Source organism: Chinchilla lanigera, unplaced genomic scaffold (genome assembly GCF_000276665.1).
Source record: "Chinchilla lanigera isolate Chin_1 unplaced genomic scaffold, ChiLan1.0 scaffold00004, whole genome shotgun sequence".
NCBI lineage: Eukaryota > Metazoa > Chordata > Mammalia > Rodentia > Chinchillidae > Chinchilla > Chinchilla lanigera.
The window spans coordinates 20032273-20051008 of NW_004955405.1; the positions used below are offsets into that span (position 1 = coordinate 20032273).

At 35.1% G+C, this 18736-nt stretch overlaps 1 protein-coding gene across 13 annotated transcripts in view; it reads right to left on the minus strand.

Moving 5' to 3' along the window:
- Ppfia2 (protein tyrosine phosphatase, receptor type, f polypeptide (PTPRF), interacting protein (liprin), alpha 2) overlaps positions 1-18736 on the minus strand; it is a 453918-nt gene that overhangs the window by 194524 nt on the left and 240658 nt on the right. The window lies entirely within an intron of this gene.

An 18736-nucleotide genomic window follows, 5' to 3' on the forward strand; every position in this document is an offset into this window, starting at 1 on the left:
TACTTTCAATAAGTGAAATTTGGTCATATTATTACCAAAAAGTGGAAGTTTTAGATTAATCCTATCTTCATGTGGTTAATGACACTGTAAAGGAATCTTCAGTGGCTTTCTCTTCAAAATGACATGAAAAATCATAAGATTATGAGTAATTTTACCATGGTGATTTTACATGGTGAGAAAATCTAATTCACCTATTTTGGCTCTCTAAATTATACCCAAACATTGTTTAACTTATTAAAAAATTGTAAATATATCCCAATCATCTCAAACTCTTTAGCATATCCTGAGTAATGAAAGTAATGCTTATCAAAATTTAAGTATTTGGGAAACTTAGTTCCAGGTTGAGATGGCAGGGCCAGGAAAGAAAGAGAAGGCAAGGGAGGGAAGGCGACAGCTTTGATTTCCTAATCTGTATGCAAGCAAATTTAGAAAAAAGTAAATGAATGTGATGACTCTGCAAAACCAGGAAAGGTTCATTGTTTATATTTTCATTTGCTTCAAATTATTATTTTTGCTGAGCTCTGTACGGCATCTACCCCATGGGTACTTCAAAGACCTCAGAGTACACTCTGAGGCTTAGCATATAGATGAAAGAGATCACTGTTACATGCTGGGGGACATCATAGATAAATGCTTTCTCCTCTCATTGCTTCCACTTTGAATGTTGTGAATACTTTCCAAGCATATTTTAAAGAGGAGAATGGAAAAAAGCAATATGTTCAAAACAGTAAATCTCACTCTAAGAATGAAACTTCATGTATTACATAATTTAGACAGAGAAGTGATATATAAATATTGTGAATTTTATATTATTAACCTACAAGCATATTAAATAAACCCATATTCATCTATTACCATATTGACTAAGACACAACATGAATCAAATTGTTATGCTTAACAGCAAGCTAACTTAAGAAAACATATATATTTATCTGTCTTTCTAAGGATTACCTTGCTACCAATACATATTTTAAAAGATCTGAAATGAATATTTCAGAATTTTAATATTGGAGCTCTCCAGTGGTAAAATCATGAATGATTTTGATGTTTGGCTTCTGCTTATATATTCCTATTCCCAAAACATTGTACAATGGGGAAATATGGTTTTTCTGAGAGAATAAGAAAAGAATATTAATCTATAGTATGTGGAAATAAGCGTGTATTTAAAACAAGATAAAAATTTGCCAACATGTTATTGGTAGTAGATGATGTATTTCTGTTACTATGGCACTCGTTCTGAACTGGTTATTTAATGATTCTAGGTTCTAAGATTAATCTTACATTTATAAACTTCCTAGTAAGTTTCAAGAAATGTTTTTTATTCACTATTTTATCTCGTTCATTGAATTCTTAGTTAAGGAGTCTCATTCTTCTTTGATGGATGAGAAAAATGAGTTACTAGCATGAAAGTCTAAATTCACAAAGCTCACATGCTAACAGTTTGTTCTGAGTTAGTTCTGAGCAGAAATCTTCAAATTGCAAATTTAGTGCTTTTCTTGTATTTCATTTTGAACCTAGTTGTTTATTTCACTTATCAGTGTGAGATTTAGAGTGTGTTTAGCAGTTGCCTTTTTCCTTATCTAAAACATTAAAAAACCATTACCACAGTATTTTGCATAATCTCCCTTAATGAGTCCAGTGGGAGTGTGGAAATCCAGAGGCCCAGGGCAGAGTATTCGTTCCACACAGTGCAACTAGTATTAAAAAACATATTTCACACATTTGGGGCTGTAGTCAAATTATATAGGAAATTAGCCATCAAATAGTTTTACACTTTTCTTCTGGTATATCTTTTTTATGTGCTTCTCCATTCTTATTGTCAGCATGAGTAATATAATATTATAAAAATAACAACCACAAATATAGTTAACAAAAGAAACTGTCAATGAGTCTTTGGTTGACCAGTATTGCATGTCTATATCTGTTTTCATGAGAAGCCACTTTGAAAATATCAATATGTAATACAACAAGCATTGTTAATTCCCTACCACTTGGTTTGTAACTCGTATTGTCTGTACTGTGCTTGTGATGTTGTAAAATATTGTATGTCTGTTAATGTTTCCCTCCTTTTATCTTTAAAAAAAAAAAAAGTTCTTACAACAGGCCAGGAACTGTACTAAACAATTTATGTGTCATTGATTGATTATCTCATTAATCTTGATAACACCTTGTAATGAATAAGATCTCATGGAGTCATACAGAAGTTATGTTTGCCCAAAGTTACGCACTTAGTCAATGCTGACTCTTGGTTTTGAACTCAATTTATCTCGTACTGGGTGATTCCAAGGGTTATCTCTCTCCTTCTGGTCACAGCCTTTCTACTTTCAATATGTTTTTCTTTATTCTTTGTAAAAGTTATCTTTTCTAAGTTCATAAAATTTTCAGAGCTTCCTATTACCGAACACATCAAGTTGAAATAGATTTTCACTTTTGAAACTCAAGCTGTCCCAAACATGACCCTTTCAAAGTTAGTCACTCACTGAACATCAGCACCTACCCTTTAAACAGGTTAAATTTTGTTCTGCTATGCTCTGAGCTAAGTATTTACATAAATTAATTCATTTAGTGCAATTTTTTTTCTGAAGAAGATACCAAAGCTTAGTAGGGATGGGTAACTGATGAAGGTTCCAGAGCTAAAAATGGCCCAATCTTTCTGATTTCAACACTGCCTCCATCTGGCTGAAAATGAAAAATTTCTCATTAGTTTTTTCCAGCTCACCTACAGGATCATCCCTCTCTCCTTTAACCCTTAGAACACTTATTGGACCCTAACTTAGTACCTGATCCTATGCTGGGTGCTGAAGGTGTAAAGATAGGTTGGACATGGTTATGCTGCACGACCTCATAGAACTTTCAGAATTTAAGGCATAATTTCAGTCAACAACAATTCAAAGCCCATCACAAAATGCCACACACAGATTAGAACTACTGCTGTAGTAGTACTGAGAAAGTCTGTCTCTTAGAAAGTCTACTTATCTGAAGTCATGGGTTTCAACTTCTTGTCTCTACCCCCTTTCTATGCTTACATCTCTCTTGTTTTCCTGCTCCTTTTAAATACCAGCTTTTCTAAGAAATTCATTTCTTAGAGTAGCAGCTTGCCTTTGTTAATGCATCATCATGCCTCACGTGTTTTTATAATAATTGAACTATGTGTTTAAGTCCTCAAATACTATGATTCTTTAAGGTGATGTTATTTCATTCATTTTTATACCTCAGGTCTTAGCAGAGTGCTTAGAAATATGAGGAAACAATAAATTCGTATTAGAGATGAATTACACCTTTGATTTTGATATCAAAATAACTTTAAAAGGTACTATAACTTAATTTTCTTTGTTTCTCTGAGTGATAGCATTATAATGTACATAAATATGTAATAGGGTAGACTTTACTCTGTAACCTTTGTGTTTGTTTGCATCCAAAACGCACACTACTATAGTCTACACAGTAATTCTCTCTCACAATTTATTGCACTCATGTGAAGTAATACAGTGACTGCCTGGAAACTGCCAAAGTAAACATAGTATTCAGAAATTGTCTCTGATCCTGGTGGTTTTGTTAAAGCGGTATGCAGCATGCCTCCAAGCTAGCAACAAGCCAGTACTAGTGCATATGGCCCTGAAAGCACAGTGGGATGCGTATATATGTGCTGACTGCAGAGAGAGAGAGTGGAATGGAAGACAACTAGTATACCTGAGCGAAGGTGAAAGACGAGGAAGTGATGACAAAAATGTTTATTAATTACTTAGTGCTTTGCTTCGTGTATTTAGGTTTATCGTTTGTTCAATGAATACATATCGTACTGATCTTATTCATTCTCAAAGTAAAAACACATATTTAATGCACGTGCTATTTCTCTAGCCCAGCTAGCATTTCTCAAAACTATGTTCTTAACACAATATTTCTACAAGATTTTCCTCTCTTCTCCAAAAAAATCATAGCCAACAGATTTCAGAAACAATGCACGCTGTCTATTTTGATCTTGAATATTTATAAATGGCTCTGAGAATATATGAAATTCTGTGCAAAGTTGCTTTTGTTGCCAAGAATTGGGAACAACCTAGACTTGTGAATAAGGAAATGAATGAATTAATATGGTAACTACACATGAAGGAATATTGTAGAAGGGACTAAATAAATAGGCTAGATAGTTTTATAGAAAAGATGGAAAGATATTATTTCAAATATATTATTCTGAGTAAATGGTTAAGAAACAATGTTACATATGACAGGATATCATCAGAAGTTGAAGTTAGTAAATGACCTTAGAAGAAAAGATAATTTGTACTTCACTTGCCTAAATTAAAAGGAGCCCATAGGAAAACCTGAGATTGCTTTGGAACAAAAGAAGTAGAACAGTTGCTAGCCAAACACATACTCAGCCACTTCTCAGACCAGTCATTTTTTCCTTCAACCATAGATTTCCAAATTTTTGTTTTTCCCAAAGAACAAAATTATTTTCTCTACTCTGTATTTTTTTCTTGGAATCTGAGAGAGTGGTCAGGATCAAGAACACACAGTGCCATAAGACACCCTCAGATCTCAGGGAGTGGTGCTCCATTCTTTCTCAGTATACACTCATGTCTAAGGAACATGTGCACACCCTTCAATACACCCACTACATATCCCACATCATTCTAAGCACTGAGAGAATGACATTTAAAAAGCAAGTTAAAGTCACTTCTGTTGGTGAGCTTCTCTGTCTTCAACCATCCACTGCTCAAACTACTTTTCCTCTGGAATAAACATTTCCTAGCCACATTAACTCCTTCTAGGAATCAAATCATGATGTAGAGCATTAGTTCCTTTAAAAAATAGAGAAAAATAATTTCATCTATTGATATGTTTAAACTTTTTGATGGTATCATTTCTTAAATGCCAACACATGTCATCTAATTTATTTATTCTACAAAAATTCTGCTTCTACTTTTAAATTACAAAGATCTTGATTTATATAAACCCAAGTTCTCCTATTTCAGCTAAGTTCACAGTGTTACCTTTTTCCCAGCAATGATGTGCCCCAGTTTTGTCATAAACTATTGCTTTGGGGCACTTATTTTATGCTAGGAGCATATTTCAGCACTTGACATATGTTACATCATTTATTAATCATGACAGCCTTGTTATTCCCAGACCACAGGTGAGAAAATGAATGAAGGAGACTGGACTAACGGCCATCACAGTACAGTATCAGTGATGATATCCACATGCTCAAATCTATCAGAACCCAGAACAAATGGCACCCTGGGTTGTGGCTTAACATGGTGTCAACGTTATGTGTTGACTTCTGACCCAAAGAGGATCCTGACCCATCCATAATTCAAATACCGAGCTGCTAATAACTCAACTGGTAGCCCTTGATCCGTGGGTTGCTCTTAGTCCACGGGGTGCAGTCAAGCTTCTCTTGGTGCCTGCACGCATTACTCACAAAGTGCAAGTGCACTGGCAAAGTGGGCATTCACTCAGTTCTTGTAACTACTTACATTCTACAGCAGTAATCTGGACAGGAGAAGATAGACAGATTCAGAGCTTCCTCTGCCTTACTTCCTGTTCTGTTTAACCTATACCTCTTTCAATCTGGCAAGTTATGGCATCCCGTCAGCCTGCAGCAACAGATGCAGCACATCCCACCTTTATCCACATCCTCTTTAAGTATGTTCTGGTATTCAGTATTGAACACAGAAGGACTAAAAGAGACTTCTGAATTCCCTACCTCATTTCAGATGTTGTGCTTATTGGAGAAGGTTTAATTGGGATAAAAAGGATGTATTTTCTCACTTGCTAAATGTTTGAAAGGCTTTGATTTAATCAATGTATCCTCACCCCAGGAAAGCAGGTCTGCAAAAGCTACATGCCAAGGAGGAAATTTACCCTTTCAATTTCAAGTGAATGACACCAGCCAGTCCCCAGAGAAATGTTCAGAAATCCATTCCTTTTGATGACAATTTTACCACTCTTTACATTTCAGTTAAAGCTGTAATCTCTAATATTGTGGGCCACTTCATTAATGAACTGACAATAACTTTATTTCTGCAATCATACATCTGAATGTGCCAAATGATTAATGGGTAAACAATCATGAGTACACAGCAGGCTGACAAGTGGGAGAAGACACAAATGGTGAGTTACAATTCAGCTTCATTAAACACCATCAACATCTTCACCAACGATAAGAAAAGCATCTTTTAAGTTGCTTCGTTAACCATTTGTGCAAAACCAAAATAGCAGGAAAGCATACGGCCTCCACGCATGCTGATTTGATCACCTACTATTTAAAGTAGGCAAATTAACTACCTTAAAATGTTTTTTCTTAACTATTTCCCTAGGCTATGTCACACATTTATTATATTTGGTGTGTTTTTCTCTTAGAAATTGAAAGTTCTTTTAGCAATTCCATTTGTAATACTCAGTGGGATGCACTGGATTTAAAATCTATTTTCTTTGAATATAATTGAGCATAAATTTACATGTATGAGGGCCCAATCCCTTTCTAGACCACAGGACATAATTTCCAGAACACAGTAATAGTAGAAGTATTATATTAGATGAAAACAAAGCAATACAAAGATTTAATATATTACTAAAATTTTATATCTATACACATCTGCCAATTAGCCATTAAAAATTCACACAAGTATTTAGAAATTTAGTTAGGAATTAATTTAGTTTGGAATGAAAAATGTTTAGCACCCCATCATTATACCAATTTCTGTACATATAAAGTGGTGAATTTTCGCATTATTATGTTATATAATCAAATGCAGTGTTAATGACGTCTGTTTTTATAATTGGCTTCTAGACTCCCATAAGCCTAGGGAAATCTGTCATCCAAAATTTCTATGTGAAATGACCGTGTCTCATGGTCAGCCCTGGGCAAGACAGCTTGAAGGTAAAATTGCTTGTATGACTAATACAATTTGACAGGCACAACTGTACTCAGAATTTACAGAACTGGTTGAGTAAGGCTTCTCAGGTTAAAATGAAAGCGAGATCTATGATTCATGCAAATTATAGTTTGTGCCCCCTTTATTTTTACTTACATGTATTCTAATTAGAGAATTTTTTTTATCTTTTCCCTAAAACTGAAAAATAAATTATGTCAGTGCAACATGGTGACCCAAGGCTATGCAAGCCTGTTTAACATCTAAAATGTCACAGAAAAATTTTATGGTATGTGTGCACATGGCTATTTGGTAATTCATGTTTTCAACATCTTCCAGTCAAGGAAATGGGAGTCTTGTAAAAATGGATATCTGCTGGAATAAAACCTAGTGTTGTCAGGAAGCCTTACATAGTCTAACCATCAAGCCATGCGCTCCTACCATCAAAAAGCATTTACCAGGTGGGCTACAAATGTGTCTGTTTTGCATCATATTTCATTCTGAGTTTTGAGCTCTAATTTGTACATAGGTGTATAAATCTGCCACCGGGATGTAATGCTTCATAGCAACATCATGTTAGAGATGATTCAGCTTGGTGGTGAATCTACGGGGGGACAAGTTGTTCCACCATGATTGCTTGCAAAAGTTTAGAGAACAAGTAGCATTTTTGGTGACCACAAATTAGCTACCCTGCCTCCACTCAACTGTGTCTTCTTGTGGTCTCAGGGACTTTTGTCTTCATGGACTGGTTTGTCTAAAATATTACTTTTTTAATTTTAAAAGGTTTTCAATAAATGATATGTACTCAGTTATCTTTAAGCTATATATGGCTGGTCCATAATTTTGATATTCTTCCAGGGCCAAGTTTTCAAATTTAGGGAAATATAATGTCATGGTTACCTTTCTCTCACTGCTGAGATAAAATACCTGATGCCCAGAATTAAGGAAGAAAAGATTTATTCAGCTCACAGTTTGTGGAGATTCCAGTCCAAAATCGGCTGGCTCTAAGGTAGAGTGGCACATGGCACAGGGCAACAATTCATGGTGGAGGAAAATGGCAAAAGCACCAACAGCAAAAAGGGTGAAGGAAGCTGGGAGCTAGCTTACCCCCCCCCACTTATGTTACACCCTAGGGTGTAGAGTTATGCTACACCCTAGGGTGTAGCACTCACACTCCTAATCTCAGCATGGGGCCATGGATCAATGATAAAATCTAGAAGCCAGCACCCATTATTGTATGAGGCTTTGGGGGGATATCTAAACATAAATCATAACATATAATATTTCATTCAGTGCTTCAAGGTGTACAAAAGTCACACATTTTTTTAAAAAATTCACGGTAACTGAAATATACCTGAGAATCACATGTTTGAGCCCTACTTACATACATTTCATTGTAACTCATTTCTCTTTTTCTTTGGGAGGCCCAAATATCAATCTTAATTATAAATCAAAGGCAGCATGATTATCCTCAGGAAGAATAATAAAGGAGAGAGTTCCAGTGTAATATTAGTGGACTAGCATAATAGAAATAATGGGCATACTGTGATACCCTGAAAATGTTTGACACATCTTTATTGCAGAAAAAAATTTTATTGTACCTTTTTCTTCTTTTCTTCTTAATAAATGCTCAGTGATCAAATAATTAAATTTTATTACCCAAAACACATCATATAATACTTTATAATATTAATGTATGCAAAGATCAAAAACTATCAGGAAATTCTATAGATATCATAAAATTGTTCTTAAAAGCAAAGCCCCTTGAATACGTCTCTAAATTTATCTTATTCTCTTTGATTCTCTCTGACTGCATCAATTATCACTACCCCAGGGCTCATAGAGCCCTTGAATATTGCCTACTGTCTGAAATGAAGTGACAACATAAAGCTCTCAATGAATCATTATATGGGCTATAAGATGCAGTTCAATAGGAGCCAGCAGCCCGGCCAGTTCCCAGAATTACATCTAGGTGCAGATTGCCTGATTCAGGTGAATGGGAATCCAACAGACCTTCCTTAAAGTCTGGCTGTAAATTTGTTTTTTGTTGTTGTTGTTGGTTTTTAAAAAATTTTTTTTTCCAGTACCGGGAATCGAACTCATGACCTCTCACTTGCCAGGCAGGCTCTGTGCCACTGATCTAAATCCCTAGCCCCTAGGCTGTAAATTTGAATGGCTGCCTTACTTCCAAATCCTGTCCCTCTGTATATAATTACAGTACTACAGGGACAAAGAGACAAACACATGTTTTAATCAAGCCTGGAGATACCTACTCTGTTTGATTTTTCTTTAATCTACTCCACCTCTTTCTTCACTTTTCCCCAAATAGAAACACCTCTAGGCCTGGTCAGATTGTATCAAGCAAATGGAAGAGAGAGGAAGACCATCGGATAAGATTTTAACAGAGAAGCCAAGACTTCTAGGTCTGCAGTCTGACTAATGAACTTGCCCTTGATCTTGATTCATCTTGATGAAAGGAGGGGAAAGGAATCTTTTATCTATAGAATTCTTCAAGAGATATCTTTGCTTATGTGCTACTTGAATCATTCTGAAATTTCTTATTACCCACCATTTAGGTACATTTGTAAAATCACCTGGCCCAATAATCATTGTAGCTAAAGCATGTAAGAGCTGAATCAGTGCCAACCAAAAGCTCTTTTGGCAGGAAAAGCCAATTTTCAACAGCTCTGACAGTGTAAAGCAGGAGGCATGTTTGACAAGATGCTGCATATTAATTTAAAAGGCTTTAGCATCTGGTTAGGTGATACCTGCTGTGGCAAATACTCCCAGGCACATAAAATGACATTCAAGCTGAATATTTAAATCTCCCAACAAAGCTCTAATTCTAAACAAAACAAAACAAAATCCTGTCCCTTTAATCACCAACAGAGTTATAATTATATAAGCAAAAATATTTGGGCTAGAATATTACTAGCTATTCTCTAAGCTAAAATTCTGTAGTGGGTATCATAGAAATAAATTGTCAATCACATTGCAACATATTGTCCTTCCTTGGAGACTCTTGCTTTGTACAGCATTTAGAAGAAGAACATGGCTCATATGCTGCTTTGTGCTGCAATATGTTGCACTAAGTATAGTTAATGCAAAAGTTTTCAGAAAGAAGAGGAGGTGATGGCATCGAGTTACAGAGAAAACCAAACCATAGCAAAGAAAGTGGGACTGTCTTCTAAGCATTCTTTCTATGAAGGAGCATTCTGGCACATGGATTATAGTTGCCTAGGAACAGGAGCAGAGGCAAGTATATATATGTGTGTGTTGCAGAATTGTTATGACACACTAACATGACATGGTACCACTAAATATTCAAATAATGTAACATATTCTGATTCCATGGCTACGCAGAAATACTCTTAGAATAGTGGATTCTTTGTGTGTTTGTCCGCCCCTTTTGCATATTTCTTCTATTTGATAATTGCATTTATTACTATAAATTAATAAATGTACTTTTTGGTCATTATTTATTGACTTCACAAAATATTATTGTGTCCTTAATATGTAGAAGAGCTTATACATTTTTCAGACATGATGAGTTGTGCAATGTTGAAAAATATCTCAAAGTAACAGGATAGCAATGTGACGAGTACCATGATGGTGCTACATCCGAGAACATGGACATGCACAGGACAGTTCTAGTACATCTTACAGACTATGTGTGTAGGGGAGGCAGGGGCATCTGAGATGAAATGTGGAAAACCAATAATAACTAGCTGGACAAAATATATGTTGAATGAAAATTCTCCACACAAGGAAAGAGTGAAATAACTTCCTAAAGTCCAAGAAACCCATATACACTAAAAATGGAAAACTCATTGAAAAACATAAAAGTATAACATGGTCTTGGAATAAGCAATGATTACTTGAATTTGATAACAAAACTTGTGAAACATGAAAGAAAATAGTTAAACTGGTCACCATTTGCTAAGAACTGAATTGTGTCCCCAAATTCATATGTTGAAGCCTTAGCCCTGGACATGATGGTGTATTTGGAGACAGGGCTTCATCAGGCAGAGCATTAGGTTTAGATGCAGTTGTGAGGGCAGGGAGGGCTGTTGTGATGAGATTAGTTTTATAAAAGGAGACACTTGTGTTCCTTCTTTCCTCTCTTTTCTTTTCCTCTTCCTCTTTCTTCTTTCCCCTGTCTTCTCTCCTCTTCCCTCTCCCACCCACCTTTCTTTCTCCATTGGAGGACACAGAAACAAAGCAGCCAGTTGAAAGCCAGGAAGATGTCTCACCAGAATCTGTGACATGCTGGCACTCAGATCTCAGGTTTCCAGTCTCAAGAACTATAAGAAAATAAATCTTAGTTTTTTAAGGCAGTCTGTCCTGATACTTTGTTATGGCAACTAAAGCTGAAAATCTATCAAAATTTAATATATATATATTCTTCAATGAAGTCAACAAGAAAGGGAAAGACAACCCCTAGAATGACAGAAAATTTTGGCAAATCATTTGTCTGATAAAGGAAGAATTACTGGAATATATAAATTACTATTAAAACTCCATAATGAAAAGACAAATTATATAAGCAAAGGATCTGAACAGACCATTCTCCAGAGATACATGAGTAAACAATCAACACATGAACACAAATTCAACATCATTAATCACCAGATAATATAAATTAAAAGCACAGTAAATTTGGGCACAAGGGAGTGTACTTATAATCCCAGCAGTCAAGGAGCCTGAAGCAGGACAGCAAGTTTGAGTTTTTCCTGGACAGTTTAGCAAGAACTTGTTTTATGGTTGTGCCTAGATGTCCTTGCAAAGCCTCATATAGTCATGGGGCAGAATCCTAGAGTTTGTGATTGACTCATGGTCCAGCGCTGGGATTATGCGTGTGAGTGCTACACCTGCCCTCTGGTGGGAAGCATACCTACAATACAAGGGAGGGAAAGAGGCTTGCTTGCTGCTGCTCCCCTTTTGCTCTTGTTGCTTTTACTGTTTTCCACCTTCATGCACTGTTGCCCTCTGCCATGTGCCACTCTCTGTTGGAGCCAGCCGAGTATGGCCTGAAACCTCCACAAACTGTGAGCAAAATAAACCTTCCCTTACTTAATTCTGAGCATCAGGTATTTTGTCTCAGCAATGAGAGAAAAGTAACAAAGACACTTGTCTTGGCATAAAAAACAAAAAAGGGCTGAGTATTTATGTAGCTCAGTGGTCTAGTACCCTTCAGTTCAATCTCTCAGTACCAGAATAAAAAATAAGCACAGGAAGCCACTCCATACTCACAAGGACAGCTGAAATGAAAACAAAAAGGAATGAAAACATTGTGGAAAAGACACACTGATAATGAGAAGGCAAAATGGTGAGGCTGCTTTGAAAATCAGCCTGAGAATTGCTCAAATGTTGAAATGATAAAACAGTGTTTTAATATGATCCAGCAATCATACTTCTGTGTATATACTCAAGAAAACTGAAATATATATTCACACAGAAATTTGTACATGAATGTTCACACCAACATTACTGATTATAGTTCAAAACTGGGAGCAAACTAAATGTCTATAAATTGAAGAATGGATTTTTCAAATGTGGCTCTTTTTTGGTACTAAGAATCCTATGCATGACCTTATGTTTGCCAGGCAGGCCCCGTGCTGCTGAGCTAGGTGGCATATTTTTTAAAAACCTATTTCATCATTTGTGATAAGAATACTTACTGTAAGTTCTACCCATTTCAGAAACGTTTAAGGTGTAAAATATAGTTAAAACTCTAGGCACTATGTTCTGTACTGTACCTTGTATCTCTGGAGCTTACTTTCTTCTGTAGTTGTAATTTTACACCCATCGAACAATTGCCCATGTCTTCCTCCCCCAATTCCTTGGTGACCACCATTCTATTGTCTACTGTTTCTGTAACTACTATAGATACTTCAGTAAGAAGAATTGTGCTGTATTTGGACCTCTGCACCTGACTTGTTTCACTTCGGATGATGTCTTTTAGGTCCATCCAAAAAAGTCACTGCAAATTGAAAGAGTTCCTTCTCTTCCAAGGCTGAATAATGTCCCATTTTATGTATCATATTTTTTATCAATGCATCTGTCCCTACTCATTCAGGCTGCTCCCATACTTAGCTATAATAAAAAATTCTATAATGAACATGAGGGTGCAGGTATTTCTTCAGAGTTCTGATTTCAATTTCTGTGGATACATATCCAGAAGTTAAATTGCCAAATTATATGACAGTTCTATTGTGTAGTGTTTAGAGAAACTCCCATAATGTTTCCATAGTGTCTGAACCATTTTATGTTCCTACCAACAGTATTCAAGTTTTCCCTTCTTTCTGTAAATTTGTCAACATTTATCTTTTTTTTTTAGTAACCACACTATCAAGAGTGAAATGATACAGGAAATATCTTGAGATGATGGATATGTTTATTCCCTGGAATGTGGTGATAGTATACCTATGTACAAAGTCACCAAAATGTATATATTAATTATGTGAAGCTTATTATAAACCTTCCCTTACTTAATTCAGTTATATACAAAGTAATGCTGAAACAAGTTAAAATGATATGCAATATTACTTTGTGAGAAACAAAGTACCACTGTATGCTATGATATGGACTAATCTTTTAAAATATGCTAATAAAAGAAAATTGGTATGAATATATTAACATGCAATGTCCATTATAGAAAAATATATACAAGGAAAAAATATTTTACTGGTTGCTAAGGCTAGAAGAAAAGGGATATTGGTGAAGGAAGGTGATAGTTAAGGAATAACAGATTCTTTTAAAAATATTTTTTGGGGGCTGGGGATTTAGCTCAGCGGCAAAAGCGCCTGCCTGGCAAGCGCAAGGTCGTGAGTTCGGTTCCTGGTACCAGAGAAAAACCAAAAAAATAAAAAAAATAAAAATATTTTTTGTTAGTACATGTTTGCAGTGCATACTGAATATATTCATTGCTGGGAGTTGATACATGTGCATGGGGCATCTTAATGTTTTTTGCTTCTGCTTACCCTCAACTCACTCCCATTTCTTTCCATCCCTTGATCTTCTTCCAATCTGCAAAAGGTTCACTTCTGTTCCCTATTTTCTATATTTTATTTTGCTCTTTAAATTACTTATGCTGGGGCTGGGGATTTAGCTCAGTGGCACAGCGCCTGCCTGGCAAGCGTGAGGTCGTGAGTTCGATTCCCGGTACCGGAAAAAAACAAACAAACAAAAAAAAAACAATAAATTACTTATGCTTTGAGTTTCTCATATAAAATAAACCCAGCAATATTTAACCTCCTGTGACTGATCTGTGTCACTTAGAATTATATTTTCAAGCTGTATCCATTTTCCTACAAATGACTCAAGTTTATTCTTTTTATGTCCTAATAATAGTATATATTGCATTTATACTACCTTTTCTTTATCCATTCATCTGTTCATAGACATATAGGCCATTTCCAAGATTTAGCTATTACAAGTTGTGCTGCTATAAATATGAGTGTGCATGTATCTCTGTACTATGATGTCTTTAATTCTTTGGGGAAGATACTTAGCAGAGGTACTGCTGGGTTGAAGAAAAATTTTATTTTTAAGGTTTTGGAAATCTCCATAATTATTTCCAAAGTAGTTGTACAAGTTCATATTTTCACAAACAGTGTAGAAGGGTTCCTTCCCCTCACAACTTTCTTTCCCCTCACAACTTTCCCTTCACAATACTTTCACAGTATTTCTTGTTTTCTTTGTGGTTGCCATTGTTGTTTGCTTGTGGACTTTCCTTTCCTTTCCTTTCCTTTCCTTTCCTTTCCTTTCCTTTCCTTTCCTTTCCTTTCCTTTCCTTTCCTTTCCTTTCCTTTTCCCCCTCCCCTCCTCTCCCCTACGCTCCCCTCCTCTCCTTTCCTTTCCTTTCCCTTAATTTCTTTCCTCCCCTCCCTTTCCTTCTTTTTCTTTTCCTTCCTTTCTTTCTCTCATTCTTTCTTTCTTATCTTTCTTCTTGATGTCAGTCATACTTACTGAAGTATAAGACAGAATCTCAGAGTAATTTTGATTAGCATTTCTCTAGTGACTAAGGCTTCTGAATATATTTCTATATACTTACTGGCCATATGTATGTCTCTTTCTGAGAAATCTGTATTCATTTCAGTTGTCCATTTTTGGATAGGTCTTATGTTTGGGGGTGTAATTTTGTTTAGCTCTTTATAAATTCTAGATATTAGTCTTCTGTCCAAGGAGTGAACTGGTAAGGATTTTTTTTTTTTTTTTCATTTTGTAGGTTATCTCATCACTCTTGGTTGTTTCCTTGGCTAAGCAGAAACTTCTAAATTAGATATAATCTCACTTGTTGATTCTTGACGTTATTTCTTGTGCATTTAGGTTTCTGTTCAGAAAGTCCTTGGCCCAATTCTATGCTTTCAATTTTTTGCCTATTTTATCTTTCAGTAGATCAACTTTTTGTGTTTTAATATCTAAACCTTTGATCCATTTTGATTTTAATTTAGAACAAGTGAGAGCTAAGAGTCTAGATTCACTCTTCTGTATGGGTAATAAATTTTATCAACACCATTTTTAAAGAAGCTTTCTTTCCTCCAAAGTATGTTGTTGACCCCTTGGTCAAAGATCAGAAGGCAAGAATTATTGCAAGTGCCTGGGATTATTTCTGCATTTTCTATGCTGTTATATTGATCCCTGTGTATTTTTTGCTTGTGTCATGCATTTTTAATCTCTGTAGCTTTGCAATATAATCTGAAATCCAGGATTATAATGAATTTGATTTACTCTCATTGCCCAGGACTGCTTTTGCTCTTCAGGGTCTCTTCTGGTTCCATATACATTTTAGGATTGTGTTTTTTATTTCTGTGAAAAGTGCTGTTAGTATTTGATCATGATTGCATTAAATCTACATATCAATTTTGATAATATGGCCATGCTCCCAATATTGGTTCTACCTGTCCAGAAATGGGATGTTTTTCCATTTTCTAATTCCCTTTTTTCAGAATGCCATAGTTTGCATTATAGAGTTCTTTCATTTCATTGCTCAGGTTAATGCCTAAGTAGGTAATTTTTTGAGGCTATTAAGAATGGGTACTCCCTATTTCTTTCTCAGTCGGTTCATTGTTGGTGTACAGGGACACTTGATTTTTGTATGTTTATTTTGTATTCTGCTACTTCATTGAATGTATTTACTAGTTGTAGGAGTCTTTTGGTAGAGATTTTTGGGTCTTCTATGTAAAAGAGCGTGCCACTTGTGAAGCAAGATAGTTTGACTGCCTTCTGTTTATATGCCTTTCATTTCTTCTTATTGGCAGACTACTCTGGTTAAGGTTTCAAGTACCTTATAGAAGTGGTGAGGGTGAAAACGACACCTTTGTCTTGTTCCAGAGTTTAGAGGAAAAACTTTCAGCTTCCTCATTTATGATATTGGCAGTGTGTTTTTCCATACATGGCTTGTATTAGTTTGAAATGTTTTATCTCTACGTATTTGTTGGAGTTTTTATCATGAATGGGTGCTGGATTTTGTCAAAGGGTTTTTCACATCTATTTACATGAAAATGTGATATTTTTGTCTTTATTTCTATTTATACTATGTATTATATTTTTTGTTTTGCATAGGTTGAAGCACACTTGCATCATGATGATGAAACCAACTTAATCATAACTTATGATGTTTCAAATGATTTGTTGCTTTCTGTTTGCCAGTATTTTATTGGGGATTTTTGCATCTGTGTTCATTAAGGAGATTCATCATAGTTTTTGTTCATTTATTTTTGTTAAGTCCTTGTCCAATTTTGGTATCATGGTAGTGCTAACTTTGGTTTGATAGGACTACTTCCTTTTCAATTTCATTGAAGAGTTTGAGGAATATTGGCTTTACAGCTCCTCTGAAGTTGCGGTAAAATCCTGCAAAAAATTCACTGAGTGCTGGGCATTTCTTTACTGACAGAGTTTTTATTAATGAATTTGTTTTATTTGTTGTTATTAGTCTATTCAGTTTTTGTATCTTCCTGTTTCAATTTTGGTAACTCATATGTGTCTAGACATTACTCTATTTCCTCTAAGGTCTCTCTATTGGAGTATAGTTTTGAAATTGGTTTCTGGATTTCAGCAAGGTCAGCTCTGGTTTCACCTTTTTAATTTATAATTTCTTTAATATGGATTTTTGTTTCCTGTTTTTAGGTAAGATTGGCTAAGCTACTAACAATCTTTATTCTTTCAAAGAACCAACTATTAGATTCATGATGTCTTGTATTTCTATTTTAGTCTCAATTTCATTAATTTTCTCTAAGATCTTTACTTTTCTATTTCATTAATTTTGGATTTGTACTGTTCTTGTTTTGCTGCAACTTTTAAATCCATCATTAGGTTCTTTATTTGGGTTTGTTTATTCTTTTAATATGTTCATTCACAGCTAAACCTCCTCCTTACAACCGCTTTTATTCATCCCATAGGTTTTGGCCTGCTGTGCTTCCTTTACATTTTATTCTTGGAACTTTGAAAATTTCTTCCCTGATTTCTTCTGTGATCCATGATTATTCAGTAGGGTACGGTTTCACTTCCATTTGTTTATGTATTTCTGTGGATTATTTTGCTGTTGATTTCTAGCTTTATGCTACTATGATCCAGTCATATACAGGAGATTATTTTCATTCTTTTGTATTCACATAAGCATGCTTTTAAGATATAGTCTGTTTTGGGAAAAAAAATTCCATGTACTAATGAAGTAAATGTTATAGAAATGTCAGATTTTTTTATGGAGTATTAAAAATGTTCTTGATAATGCCATTGGGAAATGAATTTTAACATATGTCATATCTGTCTCACACTTTTAAAATTGCTATCTGTACACATTTTAAACTTCTTTATATAAGTATAATATCTTTGATAATAAAATTCGCATTTATTGTTTTCTCAGATTCCAGAACTAACAACTTAATTTTTCTGGTTGTTTAAAATTGGAGGGCGAGCTCATATCTGATTTTCCTTTTTTTTTTAAGATTAGGAAAATTTATTTTATTTTTATTTTTTAAGAATAAGACTAGCTCCTGAGAGGAGGGGTCTCTAATGGGTTGCCCCATATTTGATTCTCTTACTCTGTGGGAATTCTGTAGTTCTATGAGAGTTAGCTAAAGGTAATTTTCTCAGAAAGAAAGGCACTATTAATCAAGGAGTACTTTAAATACTTAATGCAAATTTGAAAATCAACCCTCCTTCAGGGCAGTGCTGTGGTAAGTACTTTCTCCCCACACCTTAGCTGAGGTCTTCATGATGCCTTTATGCTGATGGCTTCTTTGAAACTATTCTCCCTTGAGAGTAGCCTGTTAATGGTTCTAAACATATGCAAAGCTTTTAGTTCCTCTTCCCCTCCTTTCTAGTTTGAAGGCCGCATCCCCTCCCCTGCTCCCAATATATTCTGGGGATATAAAAGCTCCCCCAGTTTCTAGTTTCTGAGATTAGTAAATGTGTTCTGGATTCTTCAGTTTGTAGAACATTCTCTGCCTGTTTGTCTTTCCTTCTTTCTTTTTTCCTTTCTTTTTTTTCCTAATGTCTTGCTTTTTGCAAGGACAATGTTGTATTTTTAATGATAGGTGTTACAATTTATCCAGGGTTTTGTAGGGGGAATGTGTTTTGGACCTTCAGGTTTGCCACATTGGCAAAACCAGAAATTTAACATAATGAAATATTTTTAAATGTTAACTTTCTATTTTGCATTAACTTTAAACATGATTCAAGCCAATGAGGAATCATCTCTGGAAACTTTCTTCTCTGTCAGTTACCTATTTTGTGAGATACACTATTAAATGTGACTTAAAGGATTAATAAATTCCTAAGGAAAAATACAGGAAATCTAGGTTTCTATTACATAAGTATGAATTATAGAACAATTCAGTTGACTAGGAGAAGAT